This window comes from Protopterus annectens, chromosome 3.part1 (genome assembly GCF_019279795.1).
Source record: "Protopterus annectens isolate FY-2018-M chromosome 3.part1, PAN1.0, whole genome shotgun sequence".
NCBI lineage: Eukaryota > Metazoa > Chordata > Ceratodontiformes > Protopteridae > Protopterus > Protopterus annectens.
Genome location: NC_056732.1, coordinates 877368351 through 877390850, shown reverse-complemented (window position 1 = coordinate 877390850; position 22500 = coordinate 877368351).

Here is a 22500-nt window from a genome sequence, read left to right as displayed (position 1 = left end):
CTGTAGCGCAATCTCTGAGTTAGTATATTTAAGTTGCAGGGGGTGTGGGGGTACAGGGGTGCTTACCCCCCCCTGCAAATACATGGTTTTAGCAGTTGTCATGTTGTTTTTTTTTTTTTTTTTTTTTTACTTCTTACTTTTGAAATTTCGATTCTCAGTTAGAGCGTCTTCTGTGTGGCGACATGCGTGAATGGGCGTTCCTTCGTTGAAGGTTGTGTGTTAGGCCCGGCAAGCCAGCACATCAAAATCTACTGCCAATCATTAGCGGACCGGAGTTCCGCTGTGGCAACCCCTAACCAGGAAAAGCCAAAAGAAAGAAACAAACAAACTTTTGAAATTTCACAACTCAAGATTCTGGCTAAGATATTCTGAATCTCGAGATTGTGATCTTTCGAAATTAGGAAATGGACCCATATATATATATATATATATATATATATATATATATATAATATATACATTTATAAATATATATATATATATATATATATATATATATATATATATATATATATATATACACAGGTCTACTTTGTTTCATTGTAAGCTCATTTCACTGAATTTGAATTCACTCTGACCAAATCACTGAAAGCTCAAATTGCTGAAAACTTATTTCACCGAATCTCATTTTACTGAGGTGAAGTACTGTCACTGTGTAGAGTACTGTAAGGCAAGTAAAATGTATATGCCCCTTTCCCCACTGTAGTGCGATTCTGGAGTTAGTATATATAGTTATGCAGTGTAAGGTGGAAAGACCCCTCACATTGGCGGATGTGTGGGGGGCATTGCCCCCACCTAGTTTGGTTTTATATTATATTTCACTGAAAGCTTCAAAACAATACATTTTAAACCATAGACATGCATACATACAACACCAATGACTAACTCTTTCCATAAGACAATATATAACCAAACTAAGAGAGGGGCTATGACCTCCACACACCCCTAACTATATTTACTAATTCCAGGATCACATTACAGTAGGGAAAAGGGCATATACCTTTTACTTGCCTTACAGTACTCTACACAGTGCCAGTACTTCATTTCAGTGAAATGAGATTCGGAAAAATTAGTTCATACTCTGAACTGGTCACCAGTCCCTGCATCTGCCATTACATTATATTGAAACTCTGACTATATTAAGTCAAATGTTTATCAGATGTTAAAAAGATGGTGCTGCATTTATCTTGTATCCCCTGGATGCCCTCTTTATGCTTCTATCTAAATACCCCTACCCACATTCTGCTGGATGCCCTCTTTATGATTCTATCTAAATACCCCTACCCACATTCTGCATGCACCCTTTATTTTCTAACCTTTGTGCTAGAAACCCAGCCAAAGTGTTTGTGTATATTTTGTTTAAGGGAATAGGTGAGCTGCCTGGATCCTTTGCTTTTTAACCTGGTTTTGAAACTTCCTCCACATTTTCATTTCTACCAGACTGTCTTTTTTCCTTAATTTCTGTCTTTTCTTTCTGGTTTGTAAATATCTTTTTTTCTTAAAACTCATGACCAACACTCTAGGAATCTGTTCTTCCTTCCTTAAAAGCTGATCCCCTTATCTTGTGATAAAAGGATAAGCTACCCTATAAAACCCTTCCATGATTAACTGATTCTTTTTATCCTCTAATTGCAATAACTAAATACTTGCCTCCCTCTTTTTACATAACTTTGAGGCAAATAACTCTTCCTGATGTCTCTCCCCTCACCCAATGATAGTGCACCAGCTTCATTCTCCAATGTATTACTATTGCAGCTTCAACCTTTGCAATTTTTGATTTCAAGGACTACATTTCAAATTGTCTCTTTTAACACTGCCTTATTCTTGTTTTAGGAACTAAATTTCAAACTGTCTCTTTTAACAGTTTTATTCATGTTAGCCTCTATACTCTTTCATGTGTTCTAAGTGATACTCCTATCTTTGCTCTCAAGCTCATTACATCCTCTTCCACCACCCAACCCCTTAGTCATTATACTTCACCTTAGGGTGCATTTCTTTGAATCCCACCAATTTGTATTATTTGCCCTTCCTTACCTGAAATTGTTACTAATGACTCATTTACATAGATGCACATTGCATCTTCTCTGCCTCATGAACCCATAACCATTCTTTGAATGTGTACCCTAGCTCCTACCAAGAAAACCATCCTTCCATAATATTTGTTTGTATAGTATTTATCAACACTGCAGATCTCAGTAAATATCTGTCCAACCTAACTCCCTATGTTCTTAACTCTGGAGGATCCTGTCAGTGGTATGATAGGAGTTTTTCCTACTGCCGTTAAAGTGAATATGTTTTACAGGAAACACTCTTGACAACAGAGAAGAATTCCTTTACTCCAATGTTGTGTGACCTCAGAGTAGGTATGTTTAAGTTTCAGAGGTGTGGAGGGGTGACTACCCGTATGGGGGTGCAGGGGGACTTAACTCCTCCCTCTTGCAAAAAAAAAGATTTAGTCTGAGATTTATCAAAATTGCTTTTGGTAAAACACTTCTGTAGTTTTTGCTGTCATAGAGAAACTTGTCAATCTATCAACATAATTCCAGTTTGGATGCTTGCTTGTCTACATACATCAAATTAACCAGCCCTGCTCATTGCTTGTCTGCGTACATCCAATCAACCAGCCTTGCCCATTGTTCCAACTTACTAAGATATATTTTGCTTTTCTTTACTTCTCCAGTCTGACAAGCTTACTGTCCAACTCAAGACTTATAGTAACATTACAATTTCCAGCTATAATTTGCCAGATAATATGCGGAGTGAATCTATCCTGTTCTTCATACAGCCTAATAAAGAAATGAAGGCTAGAAATACTAGGACCATATGGAAAACATGAAATCTACTGTTTGCCTCCTAGAATGTGGTTTGGTAGAATGGCTAAGGCCTACACCTCATAAAAACAAGGCACAGGTGTTGGTTTTGATCATGGACTATTAACAAGGCTTAAAACAGGCATTCAGGATGGTTAGCCTACTATGAACCTAAGAATGAATTTGACAATCTCTGTTTACCATTGGCATCTCCTCTCCCATACTAAATATCAGGACTCTAAGACTTCTAAATAATTAACAACAATACCCTCTTTCTTCCATCTTTAACAGAATTACATCCCGATGCAGCTGTTTGCCCAATTTTAAACATTTCTGATTTCTTCATTAACATATCTTCAAATTGAATATCCACTAGTTCTCTTTTTGACTTTCTCGCACTACTTTTCTCTTAACAGAATGGTATACACACCCTAAATTCTAAGAAAATGTAACCATTACCCGTACACATTTATGTTTCCATGTCTTCAGCTTCATATCCCTTCCTTTAGCTTTGCTCATGCTGGATAGGTAAAAGACCTTTGGACCACATGGTTAATACCTGGCTTTCTGAGCCTTATATGATTCCTGAGCTATGGAAGTGTCAGACAAAGAATAGATTACTTGGTAGAAAAACTGTGGGCAGGATTCATGAAGCCTCCATGTAAGAGTTACAAGGCTTACACGGAGGCTGCAGTTAAATGGTGTGACGTCAGCATGTCATGCATATGCATGAGGGCATGCTGAATCACACCTAAGGCTTACACGGTCCATGGAAGACAGTAGGGAGCATGTCCGTAGGCTGAGCCCTGAAAACGGACACGCCCCCAGAAGATTAAAAGTGCCGAAAGTAAACCCCCACGACAGAGTCCATGGAAATGTGAATAAACACAACACAACACATGCCCCCACAGACTATGAACATAAAATATATAAATGAACATGTTATATTTTTTTTAAATTGTAAAGATGTTTGCCCGTGAGTGCGCTCGTTTGCGCGGGTGTGCCCGTAGCTTAGCCACAGTTAGCAGTAAGAAGAAAAGCATATAAGAACTAACTATGCAAAGTAAGCCAAAAAGCAATAGCGTAGCGCTAGAGACATCGGCTGAAGAGCAGGCAGTCATGGTTCCAGACCCCAAAACATCAATTTTTATTTTTAGTGAAATAAGCACGAAACAAGTCCCTGACATATATGTACACATATAAAATTATATTTTATGTAAAATGTAATGAAATGGGCCATTTATTTTGAAGAAATGTGAGATAAAATAATAAAAGATGCCAGATGTGCCTATAGCTGAGCTACAGTTTAACAAGTTGAGTGCATCTGCCCGTAGGTGAGCAGTGGTTTAACAGGTGTAGAATGAGTGCCCGTAGGTGAGCAGTGGTTTAACAGGTGTAGAATGAGTGCCCGTAGGAGAGCAGTGGTTTAACAGGTGTAGAATGAGTGCCCGTAGGTGAGCAGTGGTTTAACATGCTGAAACTGTGTGCCCCTAGCTGAGCTAAGCATGATATGCATGCTGACAGCCAAATGAAGCGTAAACCAGCGTAACCCATTTGCGCGGAGCTGCGCACCGTGCCAACAAGCTAACCAACAGGCAACGTTGAGCAAGCTGTAACAAAACTGCCTTTACACAGACACACCTCCTAGCCTGTGTAGACAGTCATAAAATATAAAAAGCAATGGCCAGGTTCGAACCCAGGATACCATGCACCATAGTCAAGGTACTGAACCACTAAGCCATGACAGCTGTACTTAGAAATGCAGTAATAGCAAATATACAGGAATGAATAGAAAGAGGAGCATGACAAAGCAGGTTTTGTGAAGCTGATACAATTCCAAAATGGCCAATCACAGATAAGTGCGGGAAAAATGGCATATATAAGCCCCATAGGCGGGCATACACAGCATAACCGATTGTAGAACTAACTTGCAGCCAAAATGTCAGGAGTAGATGAGGGTAGTTGCTTTCGAGCACAGAGGTGGGGCGTTGAGGAGTCCAAATATATGGTTTGGCTCCTTGTCCACAATCATGAGGCCCAACTCATGCAGGGCCAGGTCCTGTGCGGAGCATATAGGGCTGAGGCGTGGGACTGGTTGGCTCATGATCTTACCAGTGCCACAGGGATTCCAAGGACTGGTGAGCAGGTCCGTCACCACCATGCGGACCTGAAGAGATGGAAGCAGGATCAACTGAACCTTTGGATCCAGGAGGCCCGTCAAATGCCCAAAGCCCCACTACTGATTAAGTTACATCTAATTATGTATGTAAGAAATTAACCTAGCTGATATTATGGAGATGTGTATTCCAATATTACTTTATTTATATTACAGCTGCAGGTGTCCGTTCTGTGAACCGCAGAGCCTATGGCGATAGGCTGGTGCGGTTGCACCACCAGGCAGGTCAGTAATCCTGTCCCTGTAACTGTAAATAAATATAAAAGTATGACAGTTAGCAAAAGAGTGCAGTGTAGTCACTATGTAATAAAATGTGCAAGTAACAGTGTAAGAGGGTTTGCAAGTATTGCTTGATTACAAAAGTGTGTTGCAGTCTGTAATCCAAACAGAAAAATGAAAATGTCTGAAATAAATTCTGAAATAAAGATGTCCCACCTGTAATATAATAGTATACAACCTGCAGCAGGCTGAAAAGTACAGCTGCAGAAGATGAGTAAATCACGTGTGAAATATATCCCTGTTGAAATACTGAAACATGACAGAAGCGAGACTGTTGGAAAGGATTGTAATAACTACAGGTAAAACATGTCATTAAAGCCTAGAAGTAAGTACCATCCTGAATTGTAAAAATAAAACAAGTGAGAGAGTGTGAGAAAGAGTTATGAATCCACCAATAAAGTAGTAATAACTCCTGAATAAAGTATACTGCAGTCAGTACAGAATGAAATGAATGTGACAAGCAGAACCAAACTGCGAAATGTGTTCAAAATGTTCCTGCAGCTGGAATGTGTATCCCAAAATCTGGATATGTTGCTCTCTGTCTGCAATATGCAGATAGTATGATTGTCTGAAATACCAAACATCCACAGTTGTCTATAGCTATATAAAGCAAATGTAGCAGGATGATGTAGCTGAACAGAGCCAGATATGAACGTGTATGAATAAAAATGAAAATGTATATTGATGTAGCAGTAACATTCCTATCACCAACTTGAAGTAGTTATCACATAGGAAACTGTAGGTAGAACTGTAGTGTGTATATATCTGCAGCTATTAGAAATGTACAGCATATGTATTGGTATTTGAAGGTGTTAATTATATTTTCTTCACCCTACCCTATAACCACATATAATCCATTCCACGTGAAATTGGTATGTGCAATCACAATTAACACCCCTGGACATTTGTCCTGTTGGGTCATACATATTTGCATGTACGTTGATGCATCTGCCCTATTCATACATCCAAACCTGATGGCCTGTTGCCATCAATCAACCCTGCATGTTGTTGGACTGTGTACTGCTGTTCAAATTATGCATGTGTTATGCTCGCTGTTCAATGGTGTGAATATCTGGGTGTTTGGTTAATGGGAATACTAATGCATGCTGTTACAACTAATTGTGAATGGTATTGTATGTTACTAACCCAAACTGTCATGACATAATGCAAAACATAGGAAGACAGGGAAGGCGGGTTCCAGCGGACCCACCTTTCCCACCTCAGCTGGAGAGTGCACCTGGCAGTAGTGCCCAGTCCGGACCCTCCTCCGGTGGCCCTGTGCCACCTGCAGGTGGAAGCGCTGCAGGGGATGGGGCTCGTCCCCCCTCTGCAAGTGTGGCCAGAGGAGAACCACCACTCACCCTCCGTAGCGTCCAGACTATGGTGCGTAGGGAGATCCAGGAAGCTGTTCTTGGGCCCCTACGCCAGCTTGAGGCACAGGTGGCACAACTAATGGGCATGCCTGCTGCCCGGCCTACACAGCCCCCAGCACAGCCCAATCCTGGGCAGTGAAGGCACAGTGGCAACTGCCCATGGGTGAGGATATCAGTTCCACTGTTGCCATCTGTGGGCTCATGGGCTCTGGATATCCAAACATCCGTCCCCGTCAATTGTGTAACCCCCCCACACGTGTCATACACCGCCCCTGTATGCATCTTGTTTGTCTTGTCTGTTGACCTACCCAACCTACCTCCCCAGCTATACCGACTTCCTTTACCTGACATACCACTCTCACCTGAAAAAAAAAAAAAAAAAAAAGGGCACTCTGTACCCACAAAAAAATTATGCCCCATACATAGCTGCCCATTTCGCACACATGTCTGCTGGACATGGAAACTGTCAATTACAAGTGGCTGTACAACAAGTATTGTTGTCATTACACCTCTCTCAGGGGTGGAAGGTTTCAAATGTCACACCAAATTACAAACATATGCACAGCTTTTGCTGATGAAGAAATGGGCAGCTATGGGCCTTACTTACATCCCTCCTGCAAAACCCAAGCTTGTTTCCCTACTGTCTTACCCTCTTTGTGACCCCTTTTTCACCACTTTCCTGTCTCCCCATTTTCATTTCTTTCAAAGAAAATAGCGCGGGTGTGCGCAAGAGTAAGCACTTTTAAGCAGTTGTAAGCGGGTCTGCATGGAGCTGAACGCCAGTGCGCATGCGTGAGCTCCACGCAAACCAGCGCTAACCCAGTTACAACTGCTTAAAAGTGCCTTAGTCACTCTGAATGACATGTCCTGTAGTCTGTTCAAAAGCAAAATAAAATCCCACTGTCAGTCCCGAACCCAGGAAACAGTAGTCTGCATGACTTACCACTAAGCCATGACTGTTATATAAGAACATTGTGCTACAATAAATATATCATGTAATAGTAGGAATGAATGTAAAGGGAATATAGGATGTGTAGTACACAAAGCATGTCATGTACATTTACTGTCAAATCTAGTGGATTTCTATAATAGTAGTGTGCGAACAGAAACAGCCATGCTAGTTGGTAGCTAGTAGGTAATAATGTCACTGTAGCACCTTGCAAGCCACACACATACTCACAGCAGGATAATCACTGCCCATACCCCACAACCTCTTACAGGAACACATCCAGACCAAGTAATAAAATATGTGGAGCAAAGGGCCAAAAACAGGGACACATTCCAAATAATGTTACAACAAACTTAGACAGTTCAGAGAGTAACAGGTTCTGCATTTTGTTGGATGTTTGGAAGGGTATGAAGTCTGAAACTTAAATGTTTGTCACTATATTCTGACTTGAGCCCAGAGTGATTTGCCAGAAAGAGCTGTTCATGAGATACTGACCAAAATATGAGGCAGAAATGTGGACAACCTGCAAATATCTGTACACTTGAGAGGTCTGACACTGCCATATTTGTATAGTTAAGAACCTAGACATAGCAACAGTGACTGAGTTACAGGGATGCCCCACAGACTCCATGTGAAATGTACAAACAGTAGGCAGAAAGGTGTTACAACACATGCAATGGTAACTATGAAGTCCTGAAAGTATGCACCACTTGCACGGCAGAAATAGTGTAGTAATACATATGCTCATGCTATCCCACAGTCACAACTGCAGAATACCAGACAATTTAATGGGTGTACCCCACTGATATGTACCATTCCATGAGGCAGATAAAAGATGCACGTGAGAGTCTCTGGGGCCTGCTCAGCAGCATACTCAAATACCCTAATAGATGTCAAGGCCCACACCATGGCCAGACCACACTGCATGCAGTAACACCCTAGCAGATATAGCAAGCATTCCAAGGTGTGAATGTACATGGAAAATAGGAAAGCCACAGCAACACACTACAGTCAAGACACCTAGCAGGCATACAAGTAGTGAATGTAAAGGGCAAATATTGAAGCCATAGCAACAAAGTGCAAGAGCCACTGTTATACACCAGTTACACCACCTGTCCCACAGGAAAGCACACACACCCACATTAACAGTAGTAGTAGTCTTAGGTGTCAGTGTACATACACACTTAGTACAGGAAACTGGAGAAATGAATTGAGAAATGTTAATCTACAACACAGCCGGAAATATAAGAGAGATACTAACCTTTACACTCACAGAACAGTGTCCACAGCATACCAGGATGGTCCCTGCCCTTAAAATCTGAAAGGGCTATGCCTATCTCACATACCTTTTTATAGCACTGTCCTGAAATCACAGTGAGAACTGCAATCAGTACACAACTGGCTGCATGCAATTAGCAAATGCTGGCTAACGACTGGTGCAGAGGCCATCACATGGACATATGCAGATACCTACAAAAGCATGCTGTACTCCCAGTCCACACATGCAATACCTTCATTGCACCCTGTGGGGGTAGGGAGAGACAGAGAGAGAGAGAGACAGAGAAAAAAAAATTAAACATACACAAACAAAACCGGTCAGCAGCAACCACCGGAAAGCTGACAACTGGCAAGTGGAGCAGCAGGACACAAAACCAGACGGCAACACAAGCAGCTGTGACAAACACAGGTAATGTAAAGTAATGCTATAAAAGTCTACATACTGTGAACCCTCCATATGTGTCATTGGTCTGTATCCATATGTATATGAAGATGTGCAAAGGGCAGGGGCAATACAGCAACTATCAGTGAAGGCTGTACATACATTTGTATGTGAGAGCATCTATGTGCACATATCAATGTAGGTTGAATGTAGGTTGTAGTGCAATGTACAAAGTAGGTTTCACAGTTATGTATGTTTAGCAGTATGTTAGTGTGTGTATACAGTTTTGTAAACAAACATGTTGATATACCTATCTATCATATGGATACGTATGTATGTCAATATATGTATGTATATATATATATATATATATATATATATATATATATATATATATTTATATATATATATATATATATATATATATATATATATATATATATATATATATATATAAAAATATGCATATATGCATACATACATAGAGAGAGATGTAGGAATACATAGACAGATGTAGATAGATAGAATATGTACAAACATATATATGTAATACACACATACAGATATAGATATGTGTAGATACATATACATAGACAGACAGATCTGACTATCTACAGGTATGACTGTATATGACGATCTCACACTACCCCTGTCCCACCCCCTCTGTCACTTTCATCCCCTCTCTGTCACACCCCCCCTCCATATCTATAGCAATATATGTACATCAATATATATATGTGTATACACACACATATACACATATATATATGTGTATATGTATACAGACATATATATATATATATATATATATATATATATATATATATATACACACATATAGATATATCTATATACATATATATATATATATATATATATATAGAGAGAGAGAGAGAGTGAGAGAGATGTATATATATTCTGAGTGAGGCACATGTGTACAGATGTATTGCAACAGGTGCCTGGTGACAAAGGCATGGCGTGAACACCAGTGTCAAAACTGGAGTACCATACCCCATTTCAAATCACCTACACCAGTAACCACCAGATATGTGATTGGCTGCCCACCACTGCATGTGCCAGGGGTGAACAGGGTCATAAATGTGTACAATAGTCCCCCCAATGATATTCACAGTGGCACACTATTCCTGGAATACCTGCACATGGTATGTGTCAGCAGACATGGTGTGTCAGCTATGGACATGTAGGTCAGTGTACCCCTCCACACCACATAATGGCTGCCATGGTATGTACCTCACATGACAGCTACAGATATGGAGAAGGACACAGTGACATGTACAACACTGTGACAATGCACTCAAACACATTACCAATGCACAGTGACTGACAACACCACAGAGTACACACATACTACCCACATAGAGGTTACAACTCCTGGATTTACATACTTAAGTCACACCCATGACAGATGTCCAACAACCATAGTAACACCTCACACCATCCACAACCTAAATGACTGCTGTGTGTCGTCCGTGACATTGCAATAGAGAGCACATGGTGGAGGTACAGGTTCCTACCCACAGATAAGACATACCCTGCAATAAACCACACAGCGTTAAGAAGCAAGACTCCTCATGAGTACATGTCACACATACCCATGCTGAATGTTAGTCAGATAGGTAATATTTCATATGAGTCACCCTGTGTAACTGTTTGACAGCAGCAGGTACCATCACATCACATGTGTCACAATGGTCAGGGTAGCAGAACAGTATGCTGCTGTAGTCCCAGGGGCAATAGCATATTGTATTGTATTGTATTGTAATGTATTGTATTGTGTTGTATTGTATTGTATTGGTATGTAGACGTGCCTCCTTCGTGTAGTGGAACCACTGCTGCTGTGCGCCAGTGTACAGGTACATATCCTGTAGTCAGGCTTGTGTTACATAGCACTTCTATATGTGTGTTTAGCTCCTCTTGGAGTTCATGTAGCATGCAACTGGGGATACCATCAGGTCCCATTCATGTTGTGTATCCTGCTTTCCTGAGGGAGGCTCTCACCTGGACATCTGTGATGACAGAGAGGTTACAGTCAGCTGGGATAACTATGTCTTATTTTGGGGGAGAGGGAGGGGGGAACCTGCACTGAACCTGTCTGCCACAATGTTGCCAATATCTGTGGGTTCAGGGAATTATATGTTGTTGTGTACTAACTATGAGCATAGTGGAGGGTTTCTGACCAGGTTGCTAACATAACTGAAGAAGGCCTTGTGGTTATCTGTAGTGTCCCTGTTGATTTCCCTCTCAAAGTTGCCCATGGATGTGTCTATGTGAGAAAATAGCTCCTTACTAGTGCTGATCAGACATGCCTTCCCTTTATGGAATTATGCTCTGTCTTGCAGTAGCTTCCACCTTTTGTTATACAATCTGTCTATGGCTGGGGTCCAACAGACAGGATGCTGTCCCTTTGTGGAGAGTGTCTTGGTCTTAAATGGGATTGCATGATCCATGCATTCTCGGAGATGTCCGTAGAAATAATTTGTGAAGGGGTCAGCATTGTGGGTTGTGTCTTCCACTGGCCCAGTGGGCTGAAAGGATACCATGTCACTGTTACAAAGTGCAACGTTTGCATTTGAAATGTTATTCATTATAGCCGTTTGTGCTGGTCGTGGAGGTGGGATATGTATATCCAGGGCAATTAGTTTGTAGTCAGCTCACAGTAGTTGTTGATGTACCCCATACAGTACCTCAATACAAACCCGCAGAGTGAGGAGGTGCTTTGGACCTGAATCAGTGTTCTGACTGCTGGGGTTTGGTAGTATGTCATATGGAGTGTGCCAGGTACTGTTGCACAGTTGTTGGCTGAGCACTGATACCTGGCCATTTACATGTGTATCCATCAATAGACAGACAGATGCTATATATGTAAGATATGTTGTATCACAACAGTCAAGTAGCATGTGTAGTATGTGTGCCATATTCTGCTGACATATTTAGCTGATATCATGTTATTTCCTTTTTCAGGACTATGGCTCACCAGCGCAACCCAGCTTACTCGGCAGCTGAGGATGAGGAGATACACCAGACCCTGGTGCGGGATTATGCAATACTCTTTTCCCTCACCAGCCAGAATCAGCAGGAGAGGGCTGCACTGTGGCAAGACCTGGTCTGTCGGGTAAATGACATAGGCACGCATAATAGGACATATGAGTAGGTACGACATCACTGCAGTGATTTAATCAGAAATGTCCATCAGCGTGCGTCGGATATCCACAGGCAGCAGGTTGCCACAGGTAGTGGGGTGGCTACACATCCACCACTCACCAGACTGGAGGGACTACTCATAAGTGTTGTGGCTCCAGCCCGCCAACAACAGTCACGCAGCAGCAAGACTACGAGCGTGCAGGTAATATGCCATATGTATAGTTGACTGTTGTGTATACTGGTAGTTAATGCATGTGTGAGGTGTGTCCTTGGTTTGTAGCTGTCATCATAGTATTTAATGTGCAAGTGTGATATTCTCAATATCAGCAGCTGACCTGTGAAAGGCGACTGTTGTACTACTGACCTGTATCATACTCAGTAACAATGGCACAGTTGTGCCCACTGATATTAGTTTCCTCACTTCTGCAGGTCCCTCCGGTGTAACAGCAATGCAGCCTATCCATACTGGTGAGTGTGTATTAACAATACCTTTAATAGTCTTGATAGTAATAGTAATATTAGGCTCACTGAGTAGTGCTCTGTGTATGCATGCAGGTGTGTCTGTGTCTGTGTGTTGATATCTCGTATACTGAGTAGTGTGCAACTGTGTGCAACTGTGTGCATGTGTGCATGTGTGCAACTGTGTGCATGTGTGCATGTGTGCACCTGTGCATGTGTGCATGTGTGCATGTGTGCATGTGTGCATGTGTGGACCTGTGCATGTGTGGATGTGTGCATCACTGGTAATATTGTGTAGACATTGTAAACTGTGTTTCCTATTTCCCTCCCACAGGTTCTGGTGCTGCTCTGGTGTCATGCAGCAGGGAACCTGAATCAGGTGCCATGGGTACTGATAATGATGACATCTGTGTAATGGCACAGGAAGGTATGCCAGGGTCCGTCATTGGTCAGCCAATTGACAGTACACAGCTGTCAACCTCATCAATGTGCACAGTTATCCTGCCAATACACCCTTTGTCACCAATGTCCCTAGGTGATGGACAGGATACAGTGGGCATTGACCAGGGTAATGTGGTATCTGTGGCACATGTGTCCCCACACAGCAGCCATGGGCATGGCCCTGAGATGGTACCACACAGACAGATGTCCAGGGGTTCTCGTGGGAGCATCCGTGGGAGTACTGCCCCTGTCAGATGTGCCCACAGAGGTCTTACAACCTCAGCTATGTTTTGGGCTGTCATGCAGACACAGTCACGTATGGAACGGTACACCAGACAGGGTCTGAGGGAACTGACAGCATGTTGCACAGCCATGACTAACAGTATGCGTGACATTGCGGCTACCATCCGTAATTTCACCGATGTCATAGACAGACGTTGTGGGGACATATTAGACTGGTTCCACAACTACATGTCCATGAGCCAGGGTGATGGTGGACGGTTGAGGCGTCGACGTGGGCGTATGGCAGCAACAGCAGCAGCTGGCAGTCGTCGCGGACGACAACAGGGCTGCGGCCACCCCATAGTGCCAGCAGCAGCCCCAGCAATGCTGGGTCTGTGCTGTCATCAGACTGCCCCAGGAGACCACATGCACGTGGCTCTGGCCAGGCCCGACAGGGATCTGTGTCCAGTCAACAAACACCTGCTTCTGATGACAGTTCCCAGTCTGGGTTGGTACTGGATACAGTCCGTAGCACCCCTGCAAGGCAAAGGTACCGTGTCCGTGGCCAGAGACACTGATCTGTATGACCTGGCAGGTACAGTCTGTGGCTGTCCACAAACACCAGTATATGGCAGCCATGAGGTGGAACTGTGTGCATCCATACACACATGCGAATTGACAACACCTAGGGCTACCGCATACACGCACACACTGCATCAACATTGCCCCACTTTGTACTGCTGTCCCTCACCAACACACATACACATACATGTCAATTGGTGGTATGGTGGCTGACTCAGGCATACCAAGTTCACACCCTGTGCATATGATGAAACTGTGCCACCTCCTGCAATCTGTAACATCAGTGCAGGTACAGGTTAACATGTTGCTGATGCACAGGGTGACTACATAGATGTGTAGTAATAGTATCATGCTGTTAACAGTACTGTGTGCTGATATAATTGTGGGTATATCCCAGCATGCCTGATGCAGTAAGGGTATGATTGTCATGTAGTGTTGTCTACACCCATGGTAAGTACCATAGTGTATCATCTGCACATGTTGGCATACTGGTGGTAAGGCTGTCAACAGAAGGCTACATACATAGGTAGCACAGGGGATAAGGTAATGAAAGTATTGATACGCAATGATGGACATGTAAACTGCATGTGGCATGTTGCCCACACTGGACTCTGCAATGCGGATGTATGAGGTTGTTGATATGTGTGCAGTACTACACGACTGGTACAGGACACACAGGAGCACCCTAGCACTGCAAGCTCACATCTCATACCATGCTAGACAGCCCCAACACACAAAACTAACTGTCACAGGAGGGAGAGTCCCCATACATGTCAGGGATACTGTGGTGGCAGGCCAGGTAGCATACATCCTACTAAGTATGGAACCACTGAGTGAAGGCTCAGTGTCTGTTATTTGACATGTGTATTACTGCAGGTATGAGCACCTGGGTTTTCATCCAGTTATTGTACATCCTGACGGTACATGGTCTGTACACTTGTGTGCGCTGAGACTGGACCCTAGACATCTGACCTGTGTATTTCCATGTACATGTGTATAGTGCCTGCATATTTGCACTGTTACCTAGTGGAAGTGGTACAGCTTGTTTGTTGTACAATGGACTACATGCAGCCCTGCTTACTGTAGCTTTGTTTGCATGCATGTTTGCTCGCAGTTACCCTGGAACACTGATCCCACCTGCAATGCAGAGTTACAGAGCTTCTGTGGACTCCTAGTGACATCTGCATAGCTTACTATATGTATGTCCATGTCTCACTTGACAGAACGTCACTGTTTGTCCTGTTCACATGTACGTTGCCTGTGACACATTGCATATGACTTACCTGGCATTTGTCCACGTGAGCAGTCATATATGCCAGTGCTAACTAATCACAGACACTACACCCAAATAAAACCAAGACCCGATCCTCCAAAGGCAGAGGTCCTGTCTGGTGGACCCCAGCCATAAACATACTATACAATAGAAGGAGAAAGCTACTAAATGATAGAGCAAATTCCCAAAAAGGGAAGGCATCACTGATCAGTATTAGCAAACAACTATGGGCACTCATAAAATTGTCTAAGGCCAGCTTCGAGAGGAAATTGCACAGGACACTAAGGATAATCACAAGACTTTCTTTAGTTATGTTAGGAACCTGGGTGGTAATTCCCAGATATGCTCAGAATTAGTCCCAAATGACAAAAGAAACACCGAACCCATAGACATTGCCAACATCCTAGCTGACAGGTTCAGCGCAAACGTCCCCCCCCTCCACACCAAAAGGGCAAATATTTATCCCAGCAGAGTGCTGCCCCCCTGACATCTCAGATGCTCAGGTAAGAGCCGCCCTCTCCAAAGCAAACAACACAGCATCAATGGGACCAGACAGTGTCCCGGGCTGTGTCCTACATGAACTCCAAGAAGAGCTAAACCCAAACATAAAACTACTGTTCGATCTCAGCCTTACTACAGGATATGTGCCCAAAGAGTGGCATACAGCAACAGTGGTCCCTCTCCATAAAGGTGTTGCCCCAATGGATCATGGAAACTATCGCCCCATAGGCCTGACTAGCTTGGTCTGCAAAGCTATGGAAAGGATCATCATGGACCTTATAAATAAAGATATTGGGGACCTACAGACACTGGGTCCTACCCAGTTCGGCTTTGTTAAGGGCAGATCCTGCCTCTTAAACCTGGTTGATTTCTTTTAAACAGTCACCAAGGCCATTGACGAGGGGAAGGTGGTCCACACAGCCTACCTGGACCTCACAAAAGCCTTTGATACAATACCCCACTCTGGCATTATAGAGAAGCTCACCAGCTTAAATATCAACCCCTATGTCAGTAGATGGACTGCAAACTGGCTCAAGGACAGAAGCCACATGGTTAGAATTGCTGGAGCCATGTCAGACTCCAAAAGAGTTACAAGTTGTGTCCCACAAGGCTCAGTCCTGGGACCTCTCTTGTTCGGTATATATTTCTCGGAGGTACAGGCCAATACAGAAGGACTGTGGCTGACCATGTTCGCAGATGACTGCAAACTGGCCGCCATAATCGACTCTCCAGCCGACACAATCATCCTCCAAAAGGGCCTCATAGAAACAGACAACTGGTGCCAGAGCCATGGCCTCAAGCTAAATGCCAAACAGTGTATAGTCATCCCCTTTGGCAAAAACAAAGTGCCTACAAATTACCACATAGGTGGTAATCCATTAAGTACAGAATAAGTAATTAGGGACCTGGGGACCCAAGTTGATAGCAATCTCTCATTTGACAACCACGTGGCCACAGTGGTTATAAAAACATTTTATATAGCCCACCTCATCATGAAAGGATTCACATCTAGATCAGGGGAGGTCATTGTGCCTCTTTACTCATCCCTCAGCAGGCCCATAGTTTAGTACAATGCCCCTGTTGGGATGTACCTTACCAGACACCTGCAGCAACTGGAAAGACCTCAAAAGTACCTCACCAAGAGGATCAAATGGCTCAAACAGATGCCATATGCTGCCCGGTTAAAGCAACTCCAGCTCTACTCAGTGGCATACCGCCTGTTCAGAGGCGATCTGTACCTGACGTATAAAGCCATGTCCAACCCGGAATTAATGGACATGCTGCACCTCAGAATATCCAAATCCCATCGAGCTACGCGCTCAAGAGACTTGAACCTCAGCACTGAAATAAATAGGACATGCTGGAGGGACAGATTCATAACCCAGAGGCTCCCTTCACTCTGGAATACAATCCCAGTCCAGGTTAGGCAGAGTCCCTCATTGACTCTCTTCAGAAGGAATCTTGATGAGTGGATAGGAGATTGTAGGTTTACCCCGGGTATCACTTCTGTGTCACTGTTAGACAGAGGCACAGTATACTAACCTCGGAAAAGGGCATAGCAAATTAATTTAAAATGGGTGGCGAAAGCCAAACACATTCTGGCTAGGCTTATAAATGCCCTAGGGCAGATAGCCTAGTATGAACCTATGAACCTATGAACCTATGTACCTTGTTCCCCATTGGCCCTATGTGCTGTTAATCACCATGGCAATCACAATACTATGGTAGCATGTGCAAAGGTCACTTGTCAGTCACCTCTATGGTACAGTTGTGGTATATGTGGGTCATGTGGCAATGTCACAGCTGCCACATGTACACAGTCAACCCTCTCCCCTACACATGGACGTACAACACATGTATGAGATGCAACCACATAGCCAAACTGGGGACTAAGCACTCCAAACCCAGTACTGGCATAACCTGTCAGGTGGCATGAAATGCTACAGTGACTACAATACCAGTCTGATGTAGACCTACACTGACAGCAATCCAAACACGTGAACACACTGGGCCATTCGTGGAGCCTCAGAATAGCATCCTGCCTGAGCAGCAGACACCTCTGCAGCTGGTACACAGGCATACGTTAAGCCAGAACACAGCACATGCAACACATAGCACACAAATCCTGTGTGCCAGTCACAGCCTGTACGGCTAGACAACACACCTGCTACAGTTGTGTTAGGTACCTTTATTGTCCAGTACAGTGAGTTCCCACTCACCAGGCTGGACAATGTGAAGGTCACAGTGATATGCCTGTGGGGCACTATGGTCGACCACATAACACAAGCATACAGGTCAGTCAGAGGCATGGACACATATGACTCAGTCATTGTCCATGCCACCATGGCTGACCTGTGATGTACCTCCCTGGACTACATGATAGGGAACATGGAAGGGCTCTCTGAGCATGTGGCACAGGCTGGTATGACCCATGGGAACTATTGAAGGTCACAGGTACATATGTGTATTTGGCACACACATACATCATCTGTGTCCATTGCCATTACTGGTTTAATCAATGTCATGCATTATTGTGAACAACAACCCACACACATGGGCATTCGGTGTGACAAAAACACACGTGGCATGTGTGGAATTCAAAGCCATAACTAACTGTGCTATGACAGTAGTGAGAGATGCAGTAGCAGAGCGTGCTATTTGCATTACTGGGAGATTTGGCCTCTTCCGCTGTACGTGTAGGGTGCTGACATCATCTCTGTGTAGAGATTGGAATATGCAGCAGCTGGTGTGTTGTACTGGTTGGCAAAAGGGTCAGTTCTTTCACTCATGTAATTGCACAAACACTAACCCCCCTCACCCAAACTTGCAGGATTCAAACCCCTACCTAACTATGTTATGACACTCGAGACAGACGCATTAGCAGAGCACGCTATTTGCATTACTGGGAGGTTTTCTTTCTCCTGCTGTACTTATAGGGTGCTGACATCATCAGTATTTGGAAAGAGGAATATGCATCCTGTAGTGTGTTCTCCTAGTTGCCAAAAGGGACATTTCTTTCATATAGAATTGCACACACACTAACCCCCCTCCACACACACTGAGCATTCAAACCCCTACCTAACTATGTTATGACACTCGAGACGGACGCATTAGCGGAGCGCGCTATTTGCATTACTGGGAGGTTTCCCTTCTCCTGCTGTACTTATAGGGTGCTGACATCATCAGTGTTTGGAAAGAGGAATGTGCATCCTGTAGTGTGTTCTCCTAGTTGCCAAAAGGAGGATTTCTTTCATGCAGAATTGCACACACACTAACCCCCCTCCCCACACACTGAGCATTTGCAGGATTCAAACCCCTACTTAACTATATTATGACACTCGAGACGGACGCATTAGCGGAGCACGCTATTCGCATTACTGGGAGGCTTCCCTTCTTCTGCTGTACTTATAGGGTGCTGACATCACCGGTGTTTGGAAAGAGGAATGTGCATCCTGTAGTGTGTTCTTCTAGTTGCCAAAAGGGACATTTCTTTCATACAGAATTGCACACACACTGTGCATTTTCAGGATTCAAACCCCTACCTAACTATGTTATGACACTCGAGACGGACGCATTAGTGGAGTGCGCTATTTGCATTACTGGGAGGCTTCCCTTCTCCTGCTGTACTTATAGGGTGCTGACATCATCAGTGTTTAGAAAGGGGAATGTGCATCCTGTAGTGTGTTTTCCCAGTTGCCAAAAGGGACATTTCCCTCACACAGACTTGCACACACACCAACCCCGCTCAGCCACACACACACACACACGCTGAGCATTTGCAGGATTCAAACCCCTACCTATCTATATTATAACACTTGAAGAAGACGCATTAGCAGAGCGCACAATCCGAATTACTGGGCACCTGTTCTGCACCTGCAGTATTTATAGGGTGCTGACATCATTATTTCTACAGAGGTATGTACATCTAGTACTACCTGTCAGGTGGGGGATAGCATATATATGCATTTGCAGCCACCTACTTCAGGGTCAGATATGCACATCGCACTGGCAGGTTATGTTCTATACCATGCTTCATGACCACAGGACCTGTAACACACAACACAACCAGTTCGGACCACCCCTCCCACATCCAGGAGACACACTTTGCTTCCCTGGGAACAGTGCCAAGATATGCAGGTGTTCACATACACCATTCCAGTTGTTAACGTCAGGTACAGGTATGTTGTGTGTGGGAACTACTCAGGTCTCTACAACATTACCCTACAGCCACTACAATTTGTGAGTCCATGTTTTATGGCAGGACCACTCACCACAGCCACAAGGGGAAATACATATTGCACCTGACCATCTACAACATGGGTACTCACTGTTCCACACCAGAGGTAGACCACCATTGTTGATATCTGGCCATACCCACCATTCCCTGGACATCCATGTCCCATCCCCACCCCCAGGCAAGGTTGTCACTGCAAACAAAGTGTATTTATCAAAAGCAGACTTTACACTTGTGAAGACTGGGGTGGAAGACTTCAAAGGACCCATGCTGGGGGAGTATACAGGCCACTCTGCATAATCCTTGACAATTGCATTCTATGAGCATGTGGAAGGTTTGCATTGATCATGCTATCCCAAATATACCCATGACTGCTCCACAACAGGACACCTGTCAGGTGTACACCAGCCATATATGAGCTGTCTAACAGACAGAGTGAGCTAATACATTGCAGAACAGTAGCCCACAGAGGGAGGACATCTCTGAACAGTACTGGCATGACACTTCAATCCCTCATAATCATCACAACAAAGTGTTGACAGTGAAATTGTCCAGACAATGCAGATAAGGCTCCCCTCAGTCTGTTATTGACACCCACGTACTGTTAGAGGTCCTCAGCAACCCTCTTCCAGCACACACCAACAACATGGATGTAGCTTAGCAAATTCAACCCCTGGGATCTCCACTGTGTCCCTGCTTGACAGAGGCACAGCACACTAGCCTCACACGGTGCCTTATGTGACCTACTTTACAGTGGCACAGTAGCCTACTGTACTGGGGAGGCAGATGCCAAGCACACTCTGGCTAAGCTGTCATTCCCTAGGGCAAACAGCCTAGTGTTGACCTCTACACCCATATGTTTAATTGTCAGATGCACAATATTTGTTGCTGATAGACTGTTTGCAGGTATTTATTGCCATAGCATTCCCTGTTTCTATGAACAACTTGTGTATATGTGGAAGATGTTTGAATATGGGAGGGATCCACTATATCATGTATGTCTCTGTAGTCATTTAACTGTGTGCACTGGGCAGATTGCTGTAATGTGGTTGGTTCCTGGAATAACATGTACAAATACCAGATATGTGTGGCCAAATGCTAAACTGAGATTTGGCCTAAGTGTGTGAGCATGCCCAGTTCAGGCTTCCCATGGCGGGTTGTCTGACATATGTCTCATTTATCAAAGTGTGCGGGCATGCCCAGTGTGAGCTTTCCATATGTTGAACTCTGCAGCCCACCACATTTGTGGATGAGTGTGAACTTCAACAATATCTCGTGTTTATGGTTGTGTGTCATGTTGTGTAGTTACTGTCTAACTGCTTTGTGTCTGAACACAACAGAGATTATACTCTGCCTGCAGGGTTTGCATGGGATACTTTGCATACAGTTGTCAACATCCTTTTATACTGACCTAACACTGTAGTACCGTATAGTGTACTGGTTCAGTACTTTCACTGTGGTGGACAGTATCTTGGCCTTTAGTCCTATCACTGCTTTACATTTTCATAGTGAGCACAACAGCCTGGTTAGGGGCCAGTTGTGCACATCTGACCATGTTGCATTATGTTCAGATATGAACTACTTAAACCAGGCTTGTCCAACATTGGTAGTGTATTCCACAACATAGGTGTACATTGGCAAACACTAGCGATGTGCACTAGGCCATTTCTAATGCTAGTCGGAGAGTGTGTTTGTCCTTCACACACATTGTAGGTGGAGTTTGCCATGACATATGTCATGGTTAGTATACTGTGCCTCCGCTCACCCGTGATATAACAGTGATACCCAGGGTAAACCTACCATCTCCCATCCACTCATCAAGATTCTCTTGAGGAGAGTCGATGAGTGACTCTCTGGCTAACCTGTACTGGGAGTTTACTCAAGAGTGGGGGTGGCTTCTGTGTTATGGATCATTCAGTACAGCTTGTCCCGTGTATGTCAGTGCTGGGGTTCAGGTCTCTCATGTGCATAGCTCACTGCCATTCAGATTGTACAAGGTGCAGCATGTTCATTGATTCCAGCTTGACATGGCTTTATACATCAGGCACAGCTTGCCTCTGGGTGGACAGTATGGCAGTGTGTGGAGCTGCAGTTTGTATAATCAGGCAACACATGGCATCTGTTCAAGCTCTTTGATACTCCTGGTGAGGTACTTTGGGGACTTTACAGTTGATGGAGGTGTCTGCTGAGGTACATCCCACAGGGGCCTTTATAGTCAATTGTAACGCTTGATGAAGGATGACTGCAGAGCCACAATGGCCTCCCCTTATCGAGATCTGACAACCTTCATGGTAGGTGGGTATATGGTATGTTTCTGTAAACACTACAGCCACATGTTTGTCCAATGCAGGAAAATATTTTATTTTATTCTTTGTTTTT